This window comes from Cydia amplana, chromosome 19 (assembly GCF_948474715.1).
Source record: "Cydia amplana chromosome 19, ilCydAmpl1.1, whole genome shotgun sequence".
Taxonomy (NCBI): Eukaryota; Metazoa; Arthropoda; class Insecta; order Lepidoptera; family Tortricidae; genus Cydia; species Cydia amplana.
The window spans coordinates 6,706,966-6,727,837 of record NC_086087.1 but is presented as its reverse complement, the minus strand read 5'-3'; the positions used below and the strand labels follow the sequence as shown (position 1 = coordinate 6,727,837).

Below are 20,872 nucleotides of genomic sequence, written 5' to 3'. Positions count from 1 at the left end.
TATATTTTAAGAATTGGTCTTTTTAATTTTACCTGGTAGTCAGGATGATACGCCATCATCAGCAATAAGAAAGATGCCATCTTTGCCGTTGCCTCTTGACTCTGTAATAAATTGAATATATTTTACAGTTGTGTTTGAAATGTTGCTTTTATTTTGTAAGACGGTGAAGAGATCATATAATTTTATCTGGCAGTTCATATCTAATCATGTTATATATTATTAATCTTCAACTTTATTTAGGTATTCCCTTTTTAAAAATTCATTGCTCGTTTAATGTTTGTTGCTTGTTGAGATCATACCTGTCCAACCGGTGCCAATATGTACAACTAAATAGTATTTCAAATGAAGATGCAATAAGATCCGATGAGAAATATGTTAAATATGGAGTTCCACAAGGATCAGTGCTTTTAATGTTTTATTATATATTTGTAATCTGATATCTTGACTCTCTCTATTGACTTATTATTATTATTTTGGACATAGTATTCATTTTTATTACTGTTAAACCTACCTTAGTTTAAGTTATGTCATAGAAATTGTATTTGATCATTGTACCTGACATAAATAACCTGACATTTGACTTAGTATTATTGTTTTGTTTTTCTGTTTGACTTATAGCTATGTGTGTTTTATTATTTCTGTTTTCTGTATTGTTGCGAGCTCTGTGTTTTTAAAAATTGTATTTCTGTGTTTTTTTATGCAAATAAATGATTGAATATGAATATGAATGGTACAACCAATAAACTCTACTTAGCGCCACTTGCACCATTGCACTAACCCGGGGTTAACCCGGGGTGAAACCTGGAGTTACCATGGTTACCAGTACATTTTGACACTGGGTTAACGATTTAACTGCTTAACCCCGGGTTAGTGGGATGGTGCAAGTGGCCCTTATGTTATAAAGTTCTAAAATTACGTACCGAAGTAAATAATGTAAATATTTCCCTCAACATTTCGTCATAGCTTGATATTTGATTAGACAACACAAGTCTATCCACGACACTTAGTTCAGTGTTGTGTGCATTGTCGCCTTCTAATTTAAGGATCTCCATTTTCCTCTCATCATCCATGGCTTCTAGAACTTTAAGTCTGTGTTGCACAATAACGTTTACCATCTCTTGCATTTTCTTTATAAACTTTATTTGCGTTTGATAATATTTTGTTATTCTGTACAGGGGTTCTATTTGAAGATACCATTTCGTCATTCTCATGAAGACGAGTAAGTATAATCTGCAACAGAATTTCGATAAATTAATAGATACCTAAGAAAGCTTTTTCACTACCTACAGCCTACAGCCTGCTGTACGAATACTTATTTGACCTGTCAAATAAGTATTCTTTGCTGCTTAAACTCATGAACAAAGCGGATTTACTTACTCGTGTGATTCGCGGATGATCGAATGCATATTTGGCAGGTTCAGTGTTTGTTGTCTAGTCAATCCCATCAATGCCTCTGAAAATAAGAACATAGACTACATGAGAAAAGTGATGCAGAATTTCGGGTATATTGTGTGGTTATGGTTATGTTTTATTTATACAAGTTTTTATCTTCGACTGAACTTTCGTTCAGTCAATCATTTAGATACGTACTTCCAATTAGAAAATTCTAACGAGTCCAATACTCGAGTTTTATTGTTCTATCACTTATTTTCTATCGGTTTTATACCATTGGTATTTATCGACAAACCGTTTGCAAAATGCTTTCGTATGTAGGCAAGGATGTTCTTCTCTATAGGTTGCATTTCTCAACGGATCTTGTAAAATTTTGTGTGGATACAGGTTCGATATTTTTGAAGTGAAAACTTCTTTAGCGGCGCTGTGCACTTTTTGAAGTGGGGAAGAAAATGTTAAACTCGCGAAAAACTGTTACAATGTCATTGAGTTGTCACTTCTGCCGGCACTCCCGGAGTGCAACCCGTTGTTTTTTTTTTTAGATTCATATTTGGACATTTTTGAAAACTTGTGGAGCCAAGGTGATTGTACCGCTCACAAAGTCACGTATTAGAATAACACTAAAGAAATCTTACGGCAAACGGTGTAAGTGGTACCCAGGACGACGTCGTCGTAAATGTCGAAGGCCTCGCCGACTCGGCCTCTCAGCCTCGCCAGCGTGTGGTCGACCTCCCTGTTGAACACCTCTTCGTAGTTCTCCACTGCCCGCCGGCCGTAGTTGGGCAACGCTATTTTCCTGCGTGTTCGCCAAGTTGGTCCTGTAATTTTTTATTTAAGCATCAGAACACGTAGGTTTGAGATTTTGAGATTCAAATATAAATACAAATGCAAATTCTTTATTTCTGAAATAGAATAATAAGTATAATAACAGTGTTACATTTATGCTGACTCCCACACTAGGCATAGCCTGTCCTTGATTCAAATTGGTTATTGAGGAGAACTCACATTTTTAGTGTTCCGTACAAAACTTTGTTCACGGAACACTTATTAAGACTAAGACTGTTTAGTAGTGATTAGACATTTAAGTCGACTATAAATAAGAAGATTGAGATCTTCTTTGATTCAAATAGTAAGTATTTACATAGTAACGTTTTTCTAAATCTAAATTATCGACCGAGTAAAAAGAGTTCTTAGGACAACGTACCTGACCCGCTTAGAATGCCTTCTCCTAAAAAGTCAGCCATGTACTTATACTGCGGTCCTTTGGTGCTAGTTTTCGAGTTCGTGAGTAGACTCTGAAATATAATATTTAATTTAATTATGTACGGTCGCCATCAGATATATCGGAGCGGCCAAGGCGCTCACAAATATTTGAACACGCCTCTATTGTCAAGCCGTTAGAGTGCGTGTTCAGATATTGTGAACATCTTGGCCGCTCCGATATATCTGATGGCGACTGTACAAAGAACCCATTCCATTCCATTCCATTATTTCGACCCATTATGAAATGGGTCGAAGTGTCTTTAAGGGACGGACGCAAACAGCTTAAGGTTGTTCAGACTGGCTGTTCTTACTCAACGACTCGCCAAGGTCTAAAAGTGTCTCAGAGTTATGTAAGTAACAAAATTCCCAATGATATAAAATCTTTAGAAAGCGAGACAATATTTGTTAAAACTGAAATGTCTACCTATTTAATTACTACTAGAAGAACCATGTTTTTCGATGATGATTTTATAAAAAAAAAATGACATTTTATTTTAAAACCTGTTATTGCCTGATTATCAAATTAAGGAACTGTTAATTTTGACGAGTGACCTATGTAATATATATTAAAAATGAATGATTTGTAAAATAAAAACTAAAACTAACTAAATATAAAAACTTTTTACAAAAAAAAGAAAACCGACTTCAAAAAGGATGAAATAAAATATTATCCTTTTTGAAGTCTATGCGTTACCAACTGATATGTTTGAAGTCGGTGCCAAGCCAAATTTTTTTTGCATACCATGATTTTGGTGCGATTCAATAAGGATGTACGTTGGATTGTCTTACACGACGACAATGAACGTACTTTCTATAGGTACAGTTGACGTTAAAAATATGTTTACACTTTTCGCCTTATTACAAAGGAGTAAGGTGCAAAAGTGTGAACATATCTTTGACGTCGACTGTACCTAAGAACACACGATCAAACCTTCTTGGCGCAGTTCGTACCATGTTTGTCGGCACATAGTGTAAAACCAATGCATTTTTTTGCCGTCGTATTTTTTAAAGAACATTTCTTACAAATGTGTGGGATTGGGACTGAGTTATTTCCCGTCCCTTATCCAGAGGACTACATTTCAAAATATAAAACAATTCAAGGAATTTACCTTTTTGCCAAATTTTACCTAAAGCAGTTCAGTTATTTAGCCATGAAAAGGCGCCAAAGAGGCAGACAGAATTACTTGCACATTTACAATAGTTATTATTAGTACAGTTCTAATGGGATTTATAGCCATAAAGCTGATTATTTTTGACTGGTATTGTTACTACTTGGCTTGGCACCGACTTCAAACATATCAGTTGGTAACGCATAGACTTCAAAAGGATAATATTTTATTTCATCCTTTTTGAAGTCGGTTTTCTTTTTTTTGTAAAAAGTTTTTATTTTTCAATTTTTAGTTTTAACGCATTGTTAAGAGCGCGACGCATGAATGAAAAACGAGATCACGTTTAACATTAAATTCGTGTACCTATTACTTTAATAAATATTTAATCAGGAATTTTCTCGAGTCCGTCTGGGAAATTATAATTCCTGTCACTATCACTACACTAAATCCATCCTCCGCCCCGCCACTGACCCAATCCCTCAACCCCCCCCCGATCACTCAACCTCACAGCGCATCAACCCCTGATCCAGGAACCCCTCGACCCTGAAGCAACATCCCTTCAACCGCCAGTCCCCGACCCCTTAATCCCTAACCCTAACCCCCGATCAGTAGGCTTACCAGCATACCACGAGTTTGACATTAATATATTCGCTAGTGTGTGTGTAACTTACTTTCTTTGCATCTCGCAGATCTCGCTCGTACTGGCATATTAGTGCGAGCGAGATGCATAAAAAGTAAGTTACGAAGACGTTAATAGCGAATATGTCAATGCCAAACTTGTGATATGGCTACTGATCAGGGGTAGTGTCGAACTCATGGTAAGGCTACAGTCGCACTACATCAAATTGGTGGTTTTCCGAAGCAAATGCTCGAGTTACTTTAGGAAACACCGAAATCACTTTACACGTGCCTTTAAAAATTGAGGAGTTCCCTCAATTCCTCATGGATTTCATCATCAGACCAGAACCAAAAATAATACGGAAACACCTTGGAGGTAACTTCTTCCAAACAAAAAAAGAATTACTCAAGTCGGATCACAGGTGCCGGATTAATCGCTGAACATACTACATTTTTAAAAATCATCATCATTATTATCAAAACAATCATCATTATCAGGTCTACTTCATCAAATTGGTGGTTTTCGGGAGAAAATGCTCGAGTTGCTTAAGAAAACACCCAAATCACCATGCATGTGCCTTTAAAAATTGAGGAGTTCCCTCAATTCCTCATGGATCCCATCATCAGAACAGAACCAAATTAATATGGGACCAACTTGGAGGTAGCTCCTTTCAAACAAAAAAAGAATTACTCAAATCGGACCACGCATGTCGGAGTAATCGGTGAACGTACATAAAAAAAAAATAGCCTAACCCGAATACAGAACCTCCTCCTTCTATGAAATTGAAGTCGGTTAAAAATAAGATAAGATTACCTTGACGTCGTCAGGATCGCTGACGACCACGTTGAGGTCGGGCCCGAGCCAGAAACGCCACACGTCGCCATATTCCTGCATCAGCTCCCCGACCACGTTGTTCAGTTCTGAAATAAGGTAATTTCCAATATTGTCAGGCGCCCAACAGGAGATATAGCAAGAGGCAGTGACACCTATTTTTATGATCTACCATATAACCACATATAAAATTTAATGAATATAAAACCTAGAACTGAAGGAATTGAATGCGCTACCATTTTTTTTTCAATCTGGACCTAATAAGGCAGTATGGCGCAGTAAAAACACATACACAAACATTTCCTAATTTTGTTCATTCCTAATCTTTATTATGCCAGATAAAATTGATATTATGTTATATAATTATTTATAATTAAGCATAGGCTGATAATAAGTAATCACTAATCATCCAATGAAAGCACTTAGTATAATAAAACAAAACAATCATACGTAAATAAATAGTTGAAATAGGTCAAATAGTAGTTGGTTGCTGCTAGTTCATTTAAATTATATGAATTTCATTGAGAATTCTTTGATTATCATAATTACTATTTTAAATTTATCATCGGGTTATTGGACCAGAAAACTGACATAGACTCGAATAATAATGTTATATCTTCGGTACCTATCAAGATCTTATCCGCCGATTAAAATGTCTATCAACTGACGCTTTAAATAATAACGACGCGTATAAAAGTCTAATGATACAGAAAATAACGTCCCGAGTCGAACTAGGTACGATAAGATATGGATTAGACATGTCAGTGTCAAACGTCACGTTTTTGTTTAAAGAAACGTCACTTTTAGAATCTGGTGGAACCCAACTGGTTAGTACTTGCACCTTACAGAAGACCATAGTCATAATATTAATAATAATACAGCTACTTACTCCATAGTTACCTATCTAGTGTCGTTCTCCTGATGGCGAGTAAGGGCAATGGACTGAACTAATGGTAAGTAATCTAAGTTCATGGTAAGGGTCGTGATTTTTTTCTAGTGTACAGTAGCTCTCAGAGAAAAAATAATTACAATTTCACAGTCTTTTTTTAATACGAACCAGGAACACATGAAGCTTAAGAATTTATATTGGGGATTCCTTTCCTCAGTGTCAATAATTATAATTATAATGACACACGACCAGTACCGTCTTTACCATAAGGGCACACGGGGCCCATGCCCAGGGCCCCGCCCTCAGGCCCCAAAGGACAGACAGTTACCATATATTTGATTACCCATAATAAATAGAAGATCATAGTAGACAAATGTTAGTTTAATTAGCTTTCTTTACTTTCCAAAAGGGTCCCAAATTCTTATGTGCCCAGGGGCCCCAGCATAGTTTAAGACGGCCCTGCACACGACAATCCTTTTAAAAACTGGTTCTTCTTGTATTCCCAAACATATACCTTGGTACATGTGGTTATTAGCCAACCAGTCATGGTAAGCATGGCCAATTACTTTTGTTCCTTACAACGGTAATTTGTTGCACTTTACTTGACTATCAGGAATTTGTAATTACAGGGAAATTATAGTTAAACTAGTTGTTTTTCCTGGTCACTTGATAAATTGATAATATGATGAGGAACGAGTGATTAAGTTTAGATTGCGCGTGTATTAATTATTCAAATAGGTCAAGCATACTTCTTCGAAGAGATCATGAAGATACAAAAGTAATAAAGATGAGATTAGTACAGCACCGAGGAAAGTGTAATACTACAACAGTAGTGGGTGGATACAGGCTAAATTAGACAGAGAAAAATTGTGAATTTCTCGTCTCCTTTCTTTCATGAAGTCGGTTAAAAAACTCCTGACAAAAAGCGGACGCTTCTTAGAAAAATAATAAAATGCTATACTTTATATAATATATTTCCGTTTTCGAAGTTATAACTTCGATATTACTCAAATCTGCCGTTTTAAACAGGGACATCCTGAAAAACCCTACTTATCACTATGACTGTAAGTTCCACCGATGAACATTGTCCTCTATAATAGGGCAACAGCTCGGATGGGACCATGAATCTCAAAGCATTGCCAAGTACGGGTGGATGCGCTGCCGGGCCGGGTAGCAAGCTGGCCAGAGCTAACATTCGTCGACACCCCGCGCGCCATCGCCGGTGAACATTGTCCTCTGTACAACAGGGCTACAGTCTACATACCTTCGATGGGCCCATGAATCTCAAAGCATTGCCAAGTATAGGTAGCGCTGGCGGGCCGGGTTGCTAGCTGTGGCCAGAGCTAACATTCGTCGTCACCCCGCTCGCCACCGCCGGTGAACATTTTCCTCTGTACAACAGGGCTACAGTCTACGTACCTTCGGATGGGACCATGAATCTCAAAGCATTGCCAAGTACGGGTAGCGCTGGCGGGCCGGGTAACTGACAAGCGAGGGCTATCATCCGTCGGCGCCCTGCGCGCCACCGCGCCCACCACGCCAGTACCACCGCTGCCAATGCCAACCATATGAACATCCTGGAACAAAATCTTTAGGAGTAAGATGACTGTTCACTATATACATCTTAAGATTCTTAAGTTAGTTACTGCGCCTGATATTTTCGTCGCACATCGTTGAACTTTATAACTCGAATACTACACTTGGCTACTACACACTACAAAAATTGGCTAACATTGCCCTGGAGTCGAGCAATCTAATTTATTTATTTGAACGTCAAGGTTTGGACCATCCTGTATTGTATAGTATCATCTCTACTTAAGTTAGATTTGTATTTAGTACGAGTATGTAAGAAAATATTCAGGATTTTAAGAAAACAAACAATTTGATGTATTTAATTTGGAATAGTTACGCGCAAGGATCAGAAGGTTAATGTGACAATAAAATACAATGTTTGTTCTATTTCGGTCTCGTAAATATCCTTAACGTCCAACTTGAAACATTTTGACAGAGCGTCAGAGCAATGTCGGCTCGATGCTGCATACAAAATGCTCTTATTATCGTAAGATCGTGACCGTACGCATGGTCACTACAATGTACATACCTAGTATACGTTTCGTAAGAAAACCGGTCTCGGCTTTTGCAAAACTGACACAGTTGTATAAAAAGTAAACGTGAAAGGTGCATGAGGTGCATCGGGGTTACTTGGAAAGGGGGGTAATTTTTGAAATCGCAAGTATGTAACAGTAAACATGATGCCATGGCAAAGCTTTTCAGTAGGTAGCGTAAGAGCGTTTTCATATTGACCTATATGACTACAAAAAAGCAAAGAGTAAAAAGTGCCTTTTTAGGGTTCCGTAGCCAAATGGCAAAAAACGGAACCCTTATGGATTCGTCATGTCTGTCTGTCCGTCTGTCCGTCCGTATGTCACAGCCACTTTTTTCCGAAACTATAAGAACTATACTGTTGAAACTTGGTAAGTAGATGTATTCTGTGAATCGCATTAATTAAAAAAAGCGGCCAAGTGCGAGTCGGACTCGCCCATGAAGGGTTCCGTATTTAGGCGATTTATGACGTATAAAAAAAAACTACTTACTAGATCTCGTTCAAACCAATCTTCGGTGGAAGTTTACATGGTAATGTAAATGTACATCATATATTTTTTTTAGTTTTATCATTCTCTTATCTTAGAAGTTACAGGGGGGGACACACACATTTTACCACTTTGGAAGTGTCTCTCGCGCAAACTATTCAGTTTAGAAAAAAATGATATTAGAAACCTCAATATCATTTTTGAAGACCTATCCATAGATACCCCACACGTATGGGTTTGATGAAAAAAAAATTTTTGAGTTTCAGTTCGAAGTATGGGGAACCCCAAAAATTTATTGTTTTTTTTTCTATTTTTGTGTGAAAATCTTAATGCGGTTCACAGAATACATCTACTTACCAAGTTTCAACAGTATAGTTCTTATAGTTTCGAAGAAAAGTGGCTGTGACATACGGACGGACAGACAGACGGACAGACAGACAGACAGACATGACGAATCTATAAGGGTTCCGTTTTTTGCCATTTGGCTACGGAACCCTAAAAACAATAAATTTTGAGGGTTAAGCGGTGGTGGCCGAGTGGATATGACGTCCGACTTTCAATCTGGAGGTCGCGGGTTCAAATCCTGGCTCGTACCAATGAGTTTTTCGGAACTTATGTACGAAATATCATTTGATATTTACCACTAGCTTTTCGGTGAAGGAAAACATCGTGAGGAAACCGGACTAATCCCAATACGGGCCTAGTTTACCCTCTGGGTTGAAAGGTCAGATGGCAGTCGCTTTCGTAAAACTAGTGCCCACGCCAATTACTGGGATTAGTTGCCAAGCGGACCCCAGGCTCCCATGATCCGTGGCAAAATACCGGGACAACGCGAGGAAGTTGATGAATAAATTTTGAGGGTTCCCCATACTTAAAACTGAAACTCAAAAATTTTTTTTTCATCAAACCCATACGTGTGGGGTATTTATGGATAGGTCTTAAAAATGATATTGAGGTTTCTAATATCATTTTTTTCTAAACTGAATAGTTTGCGCGAGAGACACTTCCAAAGTGGTAAAATGTGTGTCCGCAACCCTGTAACTTCTAAAATAAGAGAATGATAAAACTAAAAAAAATATATGATGTACATTACCATGCAAACTTCCACCGAAAATTGGTTTGAACGAGATCTAGTAAGTAGTTTTTTTTAATACGTCATAAATCCCCTAAATACGGAACCCTTCATGGGCGAGTCCGACTCGCACTTGCCCGCTTTTATATTTTTTCTATTGTTTCTTGTTGAAGAAAGCGTTTATGTAAAAAAATGTTTTTGCTGATATCGGATCGGGCAATGTGAAAACGCTCCAAATGTTGCTAAAGTATGAAGTGTTTCAGGTTTTATGATGGATATTTGGTTTTCAAAATAACCCCGTTTTCGAAGTTATCCCATGGCACTGCACCTTACTCCATTCTTTTTCAATAAGTAACTTAATATGAAAGTCTGGTTGTTTTTAATCAGAAGACTTTTGCAAGGTCATGTCAGAGACACTTAAACAACAAAGAAAGCCTATCGCTATATTAAGAAAGTCATCCGAATGTTTGGTAACACTGACCAATCAAGAGACAGCGGCCGGCTACATGTCTAACGACATCTGAAATAAAATGTATAACACAACACAACAAAAGTTACTTAAGCCATTAATTAAATTTGTCATGTTGTCGAATCGTTTATTTCACAGCGATTTGTTTGGAAATAGTGTTTGTTATCTATCTATTTACAAAAATATCATAAAAATGGGGTGTCATAGTTATCTGCTTTGACGCTTGGCTAATATTATGCAAATATATTAAGACAACTGTTTTTGTGTTGCTTTAATGTACAGTCACCTGCAATAAAATGTTACACAACGAAGACCGCAATAATATCTGAGACGATCTTATTTGTAGAACCATATGAGCATGTCATATATTTTTGCGGCCTTCGGAGAGTAACATATTATTGCAGGTGACTGTACCGTCAGCCGCAAAAGTCTACGGCGAATTTATCAATGAATTCATTCATAATTTCTGCAAGCAATTTCGCAGCTCACTGTACTTGAAAACAATACAATTGACACTTGCTTATTCCATAGACTAGGAATCCTCTAGACGGAGTTTAGAGCAATTAATTCATGAAACCGATGCTGCCAAAAATACGGGGGTGCGGGGGGATGAGGTGAGCGAATCCCGTGCCGTGAATGGTCCATTCAAAGACACGGACCAATCACGGCATTCTGACACTTTGACTCGAAGATGGAGTAAAACTACCGTATATGTCTATACATATACGCTGCCACTATTGGCAGAGGGGGTAGCGTTATTATGCTCAGTCTAGAGGATGTCTTGTCTGTGCTTATATCACATAAGTTGAAACTAAAAATTAATTTTAGCCTCTAGCCGCCCAGACAACTTGCCAAGACAAATGCAATTAGAATGGAACGGAAGACCTTTTTAAAGGCCTCTGGGCAGCTATAGTGGGATTATTCGTATTTGCATTATTTGACACATTATGAGTGACGTATATAGAGATGTAACTAACCCAAATCGATTGTCACAGCAAGCGATTACGATTGGATGGCACCTAGACTGAGGTATCGAATTGTGACGTTTAATGAATTTTTATTTGAGATTTATATAAAGCTAGAATTATATGGTTAATAAATAATAATAAGAAGATATAATAAATTGAATAATGCTTTGATATAAATATCTAATACCTATTGTAATATGAATGATTTATAACAAAATTTACCTAGATTTAATAATGTTTAATAGTTTGACGTGTAAAATGTATATTTTATGAATAAAACATTGAACTGAATTGAATTGAATTGTTGCGACCTAAAATGAAAAATTTATATCGATTTACTTAGACGACTACCGATTCATAACGGTGGTTTAGGGTTGTCCACCCTAAATTTAAAAAAATAAGACGTAGAACGTAAACGTTCGCAATGCAATTGTCTTCCTTTGTGATTTCGATGTGCAAGACATTACGTTGTATTGCTGTTGTGAGTGACATGTGTCAAATAATGCAAATACGAATGCACAAAGTATAGAGGGTATACATGTAAATTGTACACTTGTTATAATGCCCTATACCCTGCTCTCACCTCTATTAAGTGTTGGATGACGTCTACCTTACCTTTATACAAGACTAGCGTCCCGCCCCGGCTTTGCACGCGTTACACAAAACCGTAACAAAATATACACCTAAACCTTCCTAAAGAATTACTCTATTGATATTTGATACCTTAAAAACCGCATAAAAATCCGTTCAGTAGTTCAATCGTTTTCGACTTTATCGTGAACATACATTACACACAGACAGACGCGGCGCGGGACTTTGTGTTATAAGGTGTAGTGATGTCGAATCATTGGCAAAATCTCCGAAACAGACAGACAGATAATTGTTTTACTAATAAAGATCTCGCCGTGCCCGCCGATAGTCACGACAGCTATGGCATCGTCAATTATTATCATTATGCTCGTATTTAATTATTTAAGGTATAATCGGTAAGCGGAATAATTATGCTGTTTATTTTTTTTTTCTACTCCCGTACTTTTATTTGTAATTTAAAGGACCGTGCACACACCTTTAAACCCCTATCTTATAGTTGTCAAGACAAGTCTTTAGTCTATTCCCCAAAAAAGTATTTGTGCATACACGCAGTATCTTTTTGGCACTTTTACGATACTTCGTGTAATCACTTAAAAAATATTGTATGAAATACATTGTTGCCAACCTAATTTTAATTGTCATATGTGACAGATGAGTGAACCATAGACATGTTTTTTTTATTTCATTCATTCTTTTTCCACCCGTACCCTCCATTCTTTGCTACTTCTTGAATGAAAAATATTTGTTAAATTCACAATTTTATTTCAAAGTAAGTGCTTGGTCGTAGAAAAAGTATTGTATGCAAGTTATGCAACGTTGTTTAACAGTAACAATTTGGGGCGAGCCGAAAATTGTTAATAAAGACGCCACGAGTATTTTTTGACTCAGTTAAACAACGTTGCATACAATACTTTATCTACGACCAAGCTCTTACTTTGAAATAAAATTGTGAATTTAACAAATATTTTTCATTCAAGAAGTAGCAAAGAATGGAGGGTACGGGTGGGAAAAGAATGAATGAAATAAAAAAACATGTCTATGGTTCACTCATATGTCAGATATGACAATTAAAATTAGGTTGGCAACAATGTATTTCATACAATATTTTTTAAGTGGTGATTACACGAAGTATCGTAAAAGTGCCAAAAAGATACTGCGTGTATGCACAAATACTTTTTTGGGGAATAGACTAAAGACTTGTCTTGACAACTATAAGATAGGGGTTTAAAGGTGTGTGCACGGTCCTTTAAATTACAAATAAAAGTACGGGAGTAGAAAAAGAAATATAATAAACAGCATAATGATAATAATTGACGATGCCATAGCTGTCGTGACTATCGGCGGGCACGGCCGATACTATAATGATACTTACATCAATAAATTACTCTGATAACTAATAGTTTTAGATAATATTCATACTTGATTTAATTGTCTATTGGCTTAGTGGTGCTATTATGCAAGTAATGAGTGATTCTAAAAATATTGCATGAAAATAGCAAATATTTATATTTTTGGGACCGTCCGTTAATAATCAAAATATCACTTGTAGAGCATCAGGTAACACTAGGTATCTCTATCTCTGCGTAAATACCGCGCAAAACTAAATTATAACCGTCGTAGCGTAATTCACCATGTTCGTTTTAAAATGTTGTCAATTGATCGCAAGATTTTTTTAAATGTTCGTTTGCAACTTACCTCGAGTGGCACGGTCCGCGCACTGTTACCTTCTCGGAGGCACTCCAAGTATAAGCCGAAGCTCGCGTCACCGCAGCACACTTCATGCGTCCCTTAACCCCCTACAAAACCTACAGACAAGTTTGACACGCCATAAAATGATCATAATTATGTATACCTGTCATCCTGATAAATTTATAATCGTGTAATCTTGTCGTGTAATTAAATAGTGTACGACATAATGGGGATTTGAGTTATGGCTCCTCTACACGATGGGCTATCGCCGGCAAAAACATCACTTTTGACACTGACAGAACGGTATCATATCACTGTGACATCTTGTAAGCATTGTTCGAATTAGACCGTTAGGTACCCAAAACGGGACGGGAAGTAAAACCGGAGTTAGGTCGCAGACATACCTACGTAAATATTTGTTCCTGAATCACGTGTGTTATGAATTTAAGTGCCTATTTAAAATATTATTGACTCGTCTGAGTACACACACCATCTTAGATTTACCTTTGTACCTACAGTATTTGAATGGCGACTGCAGCTGCGTTACTGCTGCAGCGTTGCTGCTGTAGGAAATGTGCAATGTCAGTGTCAATTTCCTTAAAAAATATAATGTTAGATTGAACGTCGCCATCCAAATACCACAGTAAATGTGACGTTCAGATGGCAGCTTTATTAGTTATTACTGTTGCGACATTTTTTGCTGCAGCTATGCCCCAGTCGCTTTCACTGTTAATTTCCTTAATAAAATGAGTGACAGCACAGAATAAATAATAGTACTAGGTACAGCAGATTCACTCTACAGATTACGACAGTTATGACCGCTTGGTGGCATAAGCGCCACGCGCGGCCTATGGCTAGCCACCAAAATTGGTGTGGGACTTGTTGCGACGCAACAAAATCGCGGAGTGAGCCACGCCTGGTGACGGCTTAAACTTTCAAATCGCGGCATCACCGAAATTCCACCGTAAAGGCCACAGCAGTAATGTCGCAACAGTATTGCAGCTATAGTTGTTGTAGATAGTCTGCGTAAAATTGTTTAATTGCGACCGAGTAGAAAATATTTTATCAGTGTACTGCCCGTCTTCGGTCATAACTAATCTTAACGATTGGGAGGTCTTATTCTCAAGGTTTAATAGAAAAACACTAATTATGGCTGATTTTAATGGTCACCACACTAACTGGTCGTACAAAATTGACCAGAGGGGATCTCAGTTACTAGATACTTCAATTGGTAATGAATTTGTGTCTCTTAATAATGGTGAGAGGACCCGTGTGCGGATAGTTAACAATCATTTACAACAGTCGTCGCCAGATATCACTTTCGCTTCGTCAGATATCGCATTGTACTTCGATTGGAAGATTTTAAATGAAAGTTTAGGGAGCGATCATTTTATGATTAAAGTTTCTGTCAGTTGTTGGGGTAACTCCACATCAAGAGACGCAATTCTAAGTCGTAGAAATTTTAAGGCAGCTAATTGAGGTTCATATAAAGTCTTGTTAACTAATCTTTTCGACAATTTTAAAGTAACGGATAACTTGCAGTTCTCATATGACAGTTTTATAGAATATATTTTTATGGCAGCAGATTTACACATTCCATCTATTAAAATTTGTAACAAACCTAGCAGTAAATTTTCACCAAAACCTTATTGGACTCCAACCCTATCGAAATCGGTAGCAATGCGGCGGTTAGCACTTTCACAATTTAGAAGAAACCCAACTCCTAACAATTTAGAGCAACTTCAACACAGAGTACAGGAATCCCAGAGATTAATTCGGAAAGCGAGAGATACATCATGGCAAAAGTTTTGTTCATCACTAAGTGAAAATGTTACACAAGCTGATATGTGGCGAAGAATGCGGTGGTTTAAAGGGTGTAAGAATAGTCAATCTCATGTGGACCAAGAACGGGCACAACAACTATTATATAGTTTAACGCCGGATTACGTCAGCAGGGAAGACTTACTTTTTAGTTCTAATAATACACAGTTAGAACGCCCTATTACAAAACAGGAATTAGAAAGAAATATGCGCCATAAAGACACCTCACCGGGGCTTGATAATATCTCCTATTCCATGATAAAAAACTTACCCGATAACGCAAAGTACATTCTTTTAAAACTGTTTAATATGTTTTTAAGTACCGGTTTTGTACCAATACAATGGCGAGATATTAATGTTATCCCTATACCTAAACCCCATTCGGAATCCTTACGACCTATATCGATGATGTCCTGCTTATGTAAATTGTTTCATATTATTATTACGAATCGCATGGAATGGTATGTGGAAAGGAAAAACATCTTATCGCAATACACCACTGGTTTTAGAAAATGTAGATCGACCTTAGATAATTTAACTTATTTAGTATCGAAAATTCAAACCGGTTTCGCGGATAATCAGCACACAATAGCATGTTTTATAGATGTGAATAGCGCATACAACAATGTAGATGTTTATTTCCTGTTAGACATACTAGATAAAATTGGAGTTGGGTCAAAAATATGTCTGTATGTTTGGAATTTTTTGAAACACAGGAATTTAAATATATTGATAAATGACAAATCGGTTATATGTAGAAGTACCAGTCAGGGCCTAGCACAAGGGGATCCTATGTCACCTTTTCTTTTTAATTTAGCAACCTTAAACATATGTAAGACCCTAAAAAATTACGAGGATATACACGTCTCACAGTACGCAGATGACTTTGTTATATTTATTACGGGTAAGAAACTAGGCGAGAGTGTACAAAAACTGCAAACCGCGCTTAATACCTTTTCAGTGCTATTGTCTTGTATAGGGTTGGACATTTCGACATCTAAAAGTAAAGTTTGCGTTTTTAAAAGAGGTTTCTTGAGGGATCCCATCCGTCTTAAAATAAATGATATACCCTTAGAAACAGTAGACGACATAAAATATTTGGGCCTTTGGCTAGACCGAAATTTAAAATGGAGCAAACATATAAAGGTTATTGTAGAAAATGCTTTCCGATTTCTAAATGTTTTTAAAGTTTTAGCGGGACCTGGGTGGGGTATGCACCAGACTTATTTAAGGAGACTATATATTGCATCTATTCGTAGCAGAGTGGACTATGCCAGCTTTCTATACGATACTAGTACCAAAAAAAGTTTGAGTAGGTTAGATAAACTGCAGAATCAGTGCATGCGTACAATAGGGGGATTCATAAAAAGTACGGCAATACACGTTATGGAATATGAACTTCACCTCCCACCGCTTTATATCCGTAGATTATACCTGGCGAGTAAATACTGGCTCAAGTCGAAGTCTTTCGATCACGCTGAAAATATTGATATTGTAAACCAGCTGGCCGTGAGCACTCAAAACCGGTTCTGGAGACGGAAAAAGAAACCATTGTTAGTAGAAACACACGAGTACCTCAAATCGAAAGAAATGTATTCAACTAACCAATTAGAGATATTTTCCTTAAATACGTGGGTCAGCGATATAGATTTAACCGAAGTTCTAAAGTTTAATATTAGTAACATAAATATACCTAAACGTCAATGTGACCCAGTGAGTTTAAGAAAATCATGTACGGACTTTATAACATCGACTTACTCAAATTATTATCACATTTATACTGACGGTTCTAGGGATACCGGGGATTCCGGTCTGGCTATGTTTGATCCTCAAATAAATAGTAGTATTAAGTTGCGGTTGAAGGTCAAAACGTCCTCTATGAATGTTGAATTGCTGGCAATTGCAGAAGCCCTCTCTTACATTGAGTCGTTCGAAACGGGTAGCTTCGTGGTATTTACAGACTCAAGAAGCGGTTTACAACACTTGGCTCGATGCACCTCGAACTATCGAGGCGCACCGATAGCCTATAGTATATTAAGGTCAATTCGTAACTTGCAAGCAAATAAAACAGTCATAGTTTTACAATGGGTACCATCACATATTGGGATACCGGGCAACGAGGAGGCAGACCGACTCGCTAAAGAGGCGGCAACGGACGGACCGGGTACTAGGTGGTTGCCATGCCATAATGATCTTTTGTATGGAGTGAAACAGAAGTGCTTTGATATGTGGAAAGAATATTTTAATGAAAGATCGCTAAGCAAAGGTATCTGGTATCGGACTATACAACCCAATCTGCTACGGACCCCTTGGTTTGTAGGGTTAAATATGGCCAGATCGGATATTGTTACTGCTCTCAGACTGCGTTCCGGACACATACCATTAAATAGTTTCGGATTCATCATGGGTAAGAACCAGTCTCCAAACTGTACCGAATGTGGGGTAAAGGAAGATGTGTTCCATATCTTGGTTGAGTGTGTCCGAAACGAGGCTGAGAGGGTAAATTTCATGCAAAAATACAATTGTAATTTATATGACATAGGTGAAGCTAACATAATTTTAGCCTTCCCACAATCAAAAAAGGCTATGAAAATATATGAAATTGTTAACCTAGGCATTAAGCGTAGATAATAAGAGTTGATTTGTTTTGCTATGTCCACTGACTTAATATAAAAGAAATAGACACACAAAGCAGAACAAAAACGTCAACAAATGTGGATCCCAATGACGTTTCGCATCATTTGCATTGATGATAAAAACGCTTACGTAAATTTTGAGTCAAGATAAATGTTTCGTACATAAAAGAGCTTAATGTCGTAAGCGTTAAGTGTCAAATTTGCAAACAGAGGTACCAACACTGTTAAAAAATTTAGTCCGATGGCACTAACGTAACGTGACCATTGTATTTACGTCAAACTAAAATAATGAACGAATGGAGTCGCTTGGTATACTTTAATATAATTTTACAGAAAAATCAAAATAAGAAATAAAACAAATTTATATTCTTCCTTAAACTATCGCGGTTATTACTCATTATAACTAACGTACACAGGTTCTTGGTATGGTTTAATTTTATCGGGAACCCTTAAAGGATCACTCGTGTGTCTGTCTGTCCGTCCGTCTGTCACAGCCTATTTTCTCCGAAACTATTGGACCAATTAAGTTGAAATTTGGCACACATATGTAAGTTTGTGACCCAAAGATGGACGTGTAACGTAAATAAATGAATTTTAAATATGGAGGCCATTTTTGGGGGGTAAATGATAAAATTAAAAAATAAAGTTTTTCAAACTATATCGTGTTACATATCAAATGAAAGAGCTCATTGTAAGAATCTAATTTTTTTTTGTTATTTTAGGATATATAGTTTAGCAGTTATTCAAGAAAATAGGCAAAAAATGACCCCCCCCCCCTCTTATCTCCGAAACTACTGGGTCTAAAATTATGAAAAAAATACACAAAATAGTTCTTTACCTATAGATGACAGGAAAAACCTATTAGAAATGTGCAGTCAAGCGTGAGTCGGACTTAATGTACGGAACCCGTGGAACGCGAGTCCGACTCGCACTTGGCCGGTTTTATTTAAAGTATTTAACTAAACTAGAGTCTGGCTACTGAAATATTACACAAATGTTTGGCGGGAAATTCAAAAAATCTTAGGCTGGTCACACTTTGTGTAGTAGGAGTTATAGTTATGATACTAGAAAATATTTTTGATTTTCTGTGCACACGTAAGATACCTAAGGATATAAGTTAAATATACGTTGACGTGCACTCAAAGTCAGCTTACATAATTTCTACCACTATATAAAGTACAGTCAACGATAAACACATATGTTTACACTTTCTCACCATTGTAACAAGGCGAAAAATGAAATGTAGTGTAAATAAGACCTAGCTCAATAATACCGTAATATAAATCCATCACCAAAAAAATTACATAAGTACTATGCCAAATATGCTAAATGCTAAGTATCAAAATATTTATAGAGCTCCAACCTCATAATTTGTTTACATTTGTGTAGGACTTGTAAACATTGCAGTTTTTCGCATTGTTTTTCGTTATGCAACGCTACACGTCGACTTCGCACATTGTCGTAATGATTTACGAGCTTAAATAATAGTTTGCGGACCTCACTCAGTATTAAAATTATAAAAAATATTTAAAATAAACCCCTTATAAACCGCAAACAATTTGAATGAATGATATAAATTGACAACTGACTTTTAGCTCTTTTTTAAAATCATAGACAATTAGTGATACAACAACGAAATATCTATCAACAATTTTTGGTTAGCCAGACTCTATATATGACCTATACATTAAAATAAATTTAAGAATGCAGTTTAAAATGAACTGACTTACCTTTAAGACAGGTTAAGCATTTGCAGTTAGTCGATGTAGGCCCTTATTGGTGGTGTATATGTCAGAAACAGGGAAATGGGCCGAACACACAAGTGCCGTTTTGAATGGCTTAAAAAGTGCATCACCCCTATCTCTTGCTATAATAGCAGTCCACTCTGCACGTCGCATAGGTTTTCGTGGAAATCTTGAATTTAAACATAATAATATTCCTTATGAATTCTATATAAAAATTTAAAAAAATATAGACCTCACATCGACTCATTGGATTTTTGTTCCTTGACAGGGATTCTTTGGTACTAACAAAATAATTTATTCAAAACCGTGAAATTACCACCAGATTACATAAATTCTGTAATGCTTCTGTAATATGCTAAGAACTAACCGAAAGAAATAAATTCCATCCTTTTTCCTTTTTTTATCGTTGTTATTTTTGCATATTTTTACTGCACATTTCGTCATTTTTGACAACTTCACATTTGAGCGTTCCAAACAAGACTAAACGAAAAAGTAACGCGTGATCTGTTTTCACGTTACTTTTGCGGGGCCATTTTTTGCGGCTGATTGGGTATCCAGTTCTTTATTCTACATCAATGGCTATGTCACAATAAGGGTGACATTTTCAATTGTGAAAAAACCCTTTTTTCTTTAATAAAGATTAAAAAAAAAAAAAAAAAAAATGATCATAATTATGTATACCTGTCATCCTGATAAATTTATAATCGTGTAATCTTGTCGTGTAATTAAATAGTGTACGACATAATGGGGATTTGAGTTATGGCTCCTCTACACGATGGGCTAGCGCCGGCAAAAACATCACTTTTGACACTGACAGAACGGTATCATATCACTGTGACATCTTGTAAGCATTGTTCGAATTAGACCGTTAGGTACCCAAAACGGGACGGGAAGTAAAACCGGAGTTAGGTCGCAGACATACCTACGTAAATATTTGTTCCTGAATCACGTGTGTTATGAATTTAAGTGCCTATTTAAAATATTATTGACTCGTCTGAGTACACACACCATCTTAGATTTACCTTTGTACCTACAGTATTTGAATGGCGACTGCAGCTGCGTTACTGCTGCAGCGTTGCTGCTGTAGGAAATGTGCAATGTCAGTGTCAATTTCCTTAAAAAAAATAATGTTAGATTGAACGTCGCCATCCAAATACCACAGTAAATGTGACGTTCAGATGGCAGCT

General features: G+C 36.9%; 1 protein-coding gene across 1 annotated transcript in view; it reads right to left on the bottom strand.

Moving 5' to 3' along the window:
- Positions 1-20,872, bottom strand: part of LOC134657135 (uncharacterized) — an 86,657-nt gene that overhangs the window by 2,713 nt on the left and 63,072 nt on the right. The gene's annotated exons all lie outside the window — the stretch shown is intronic.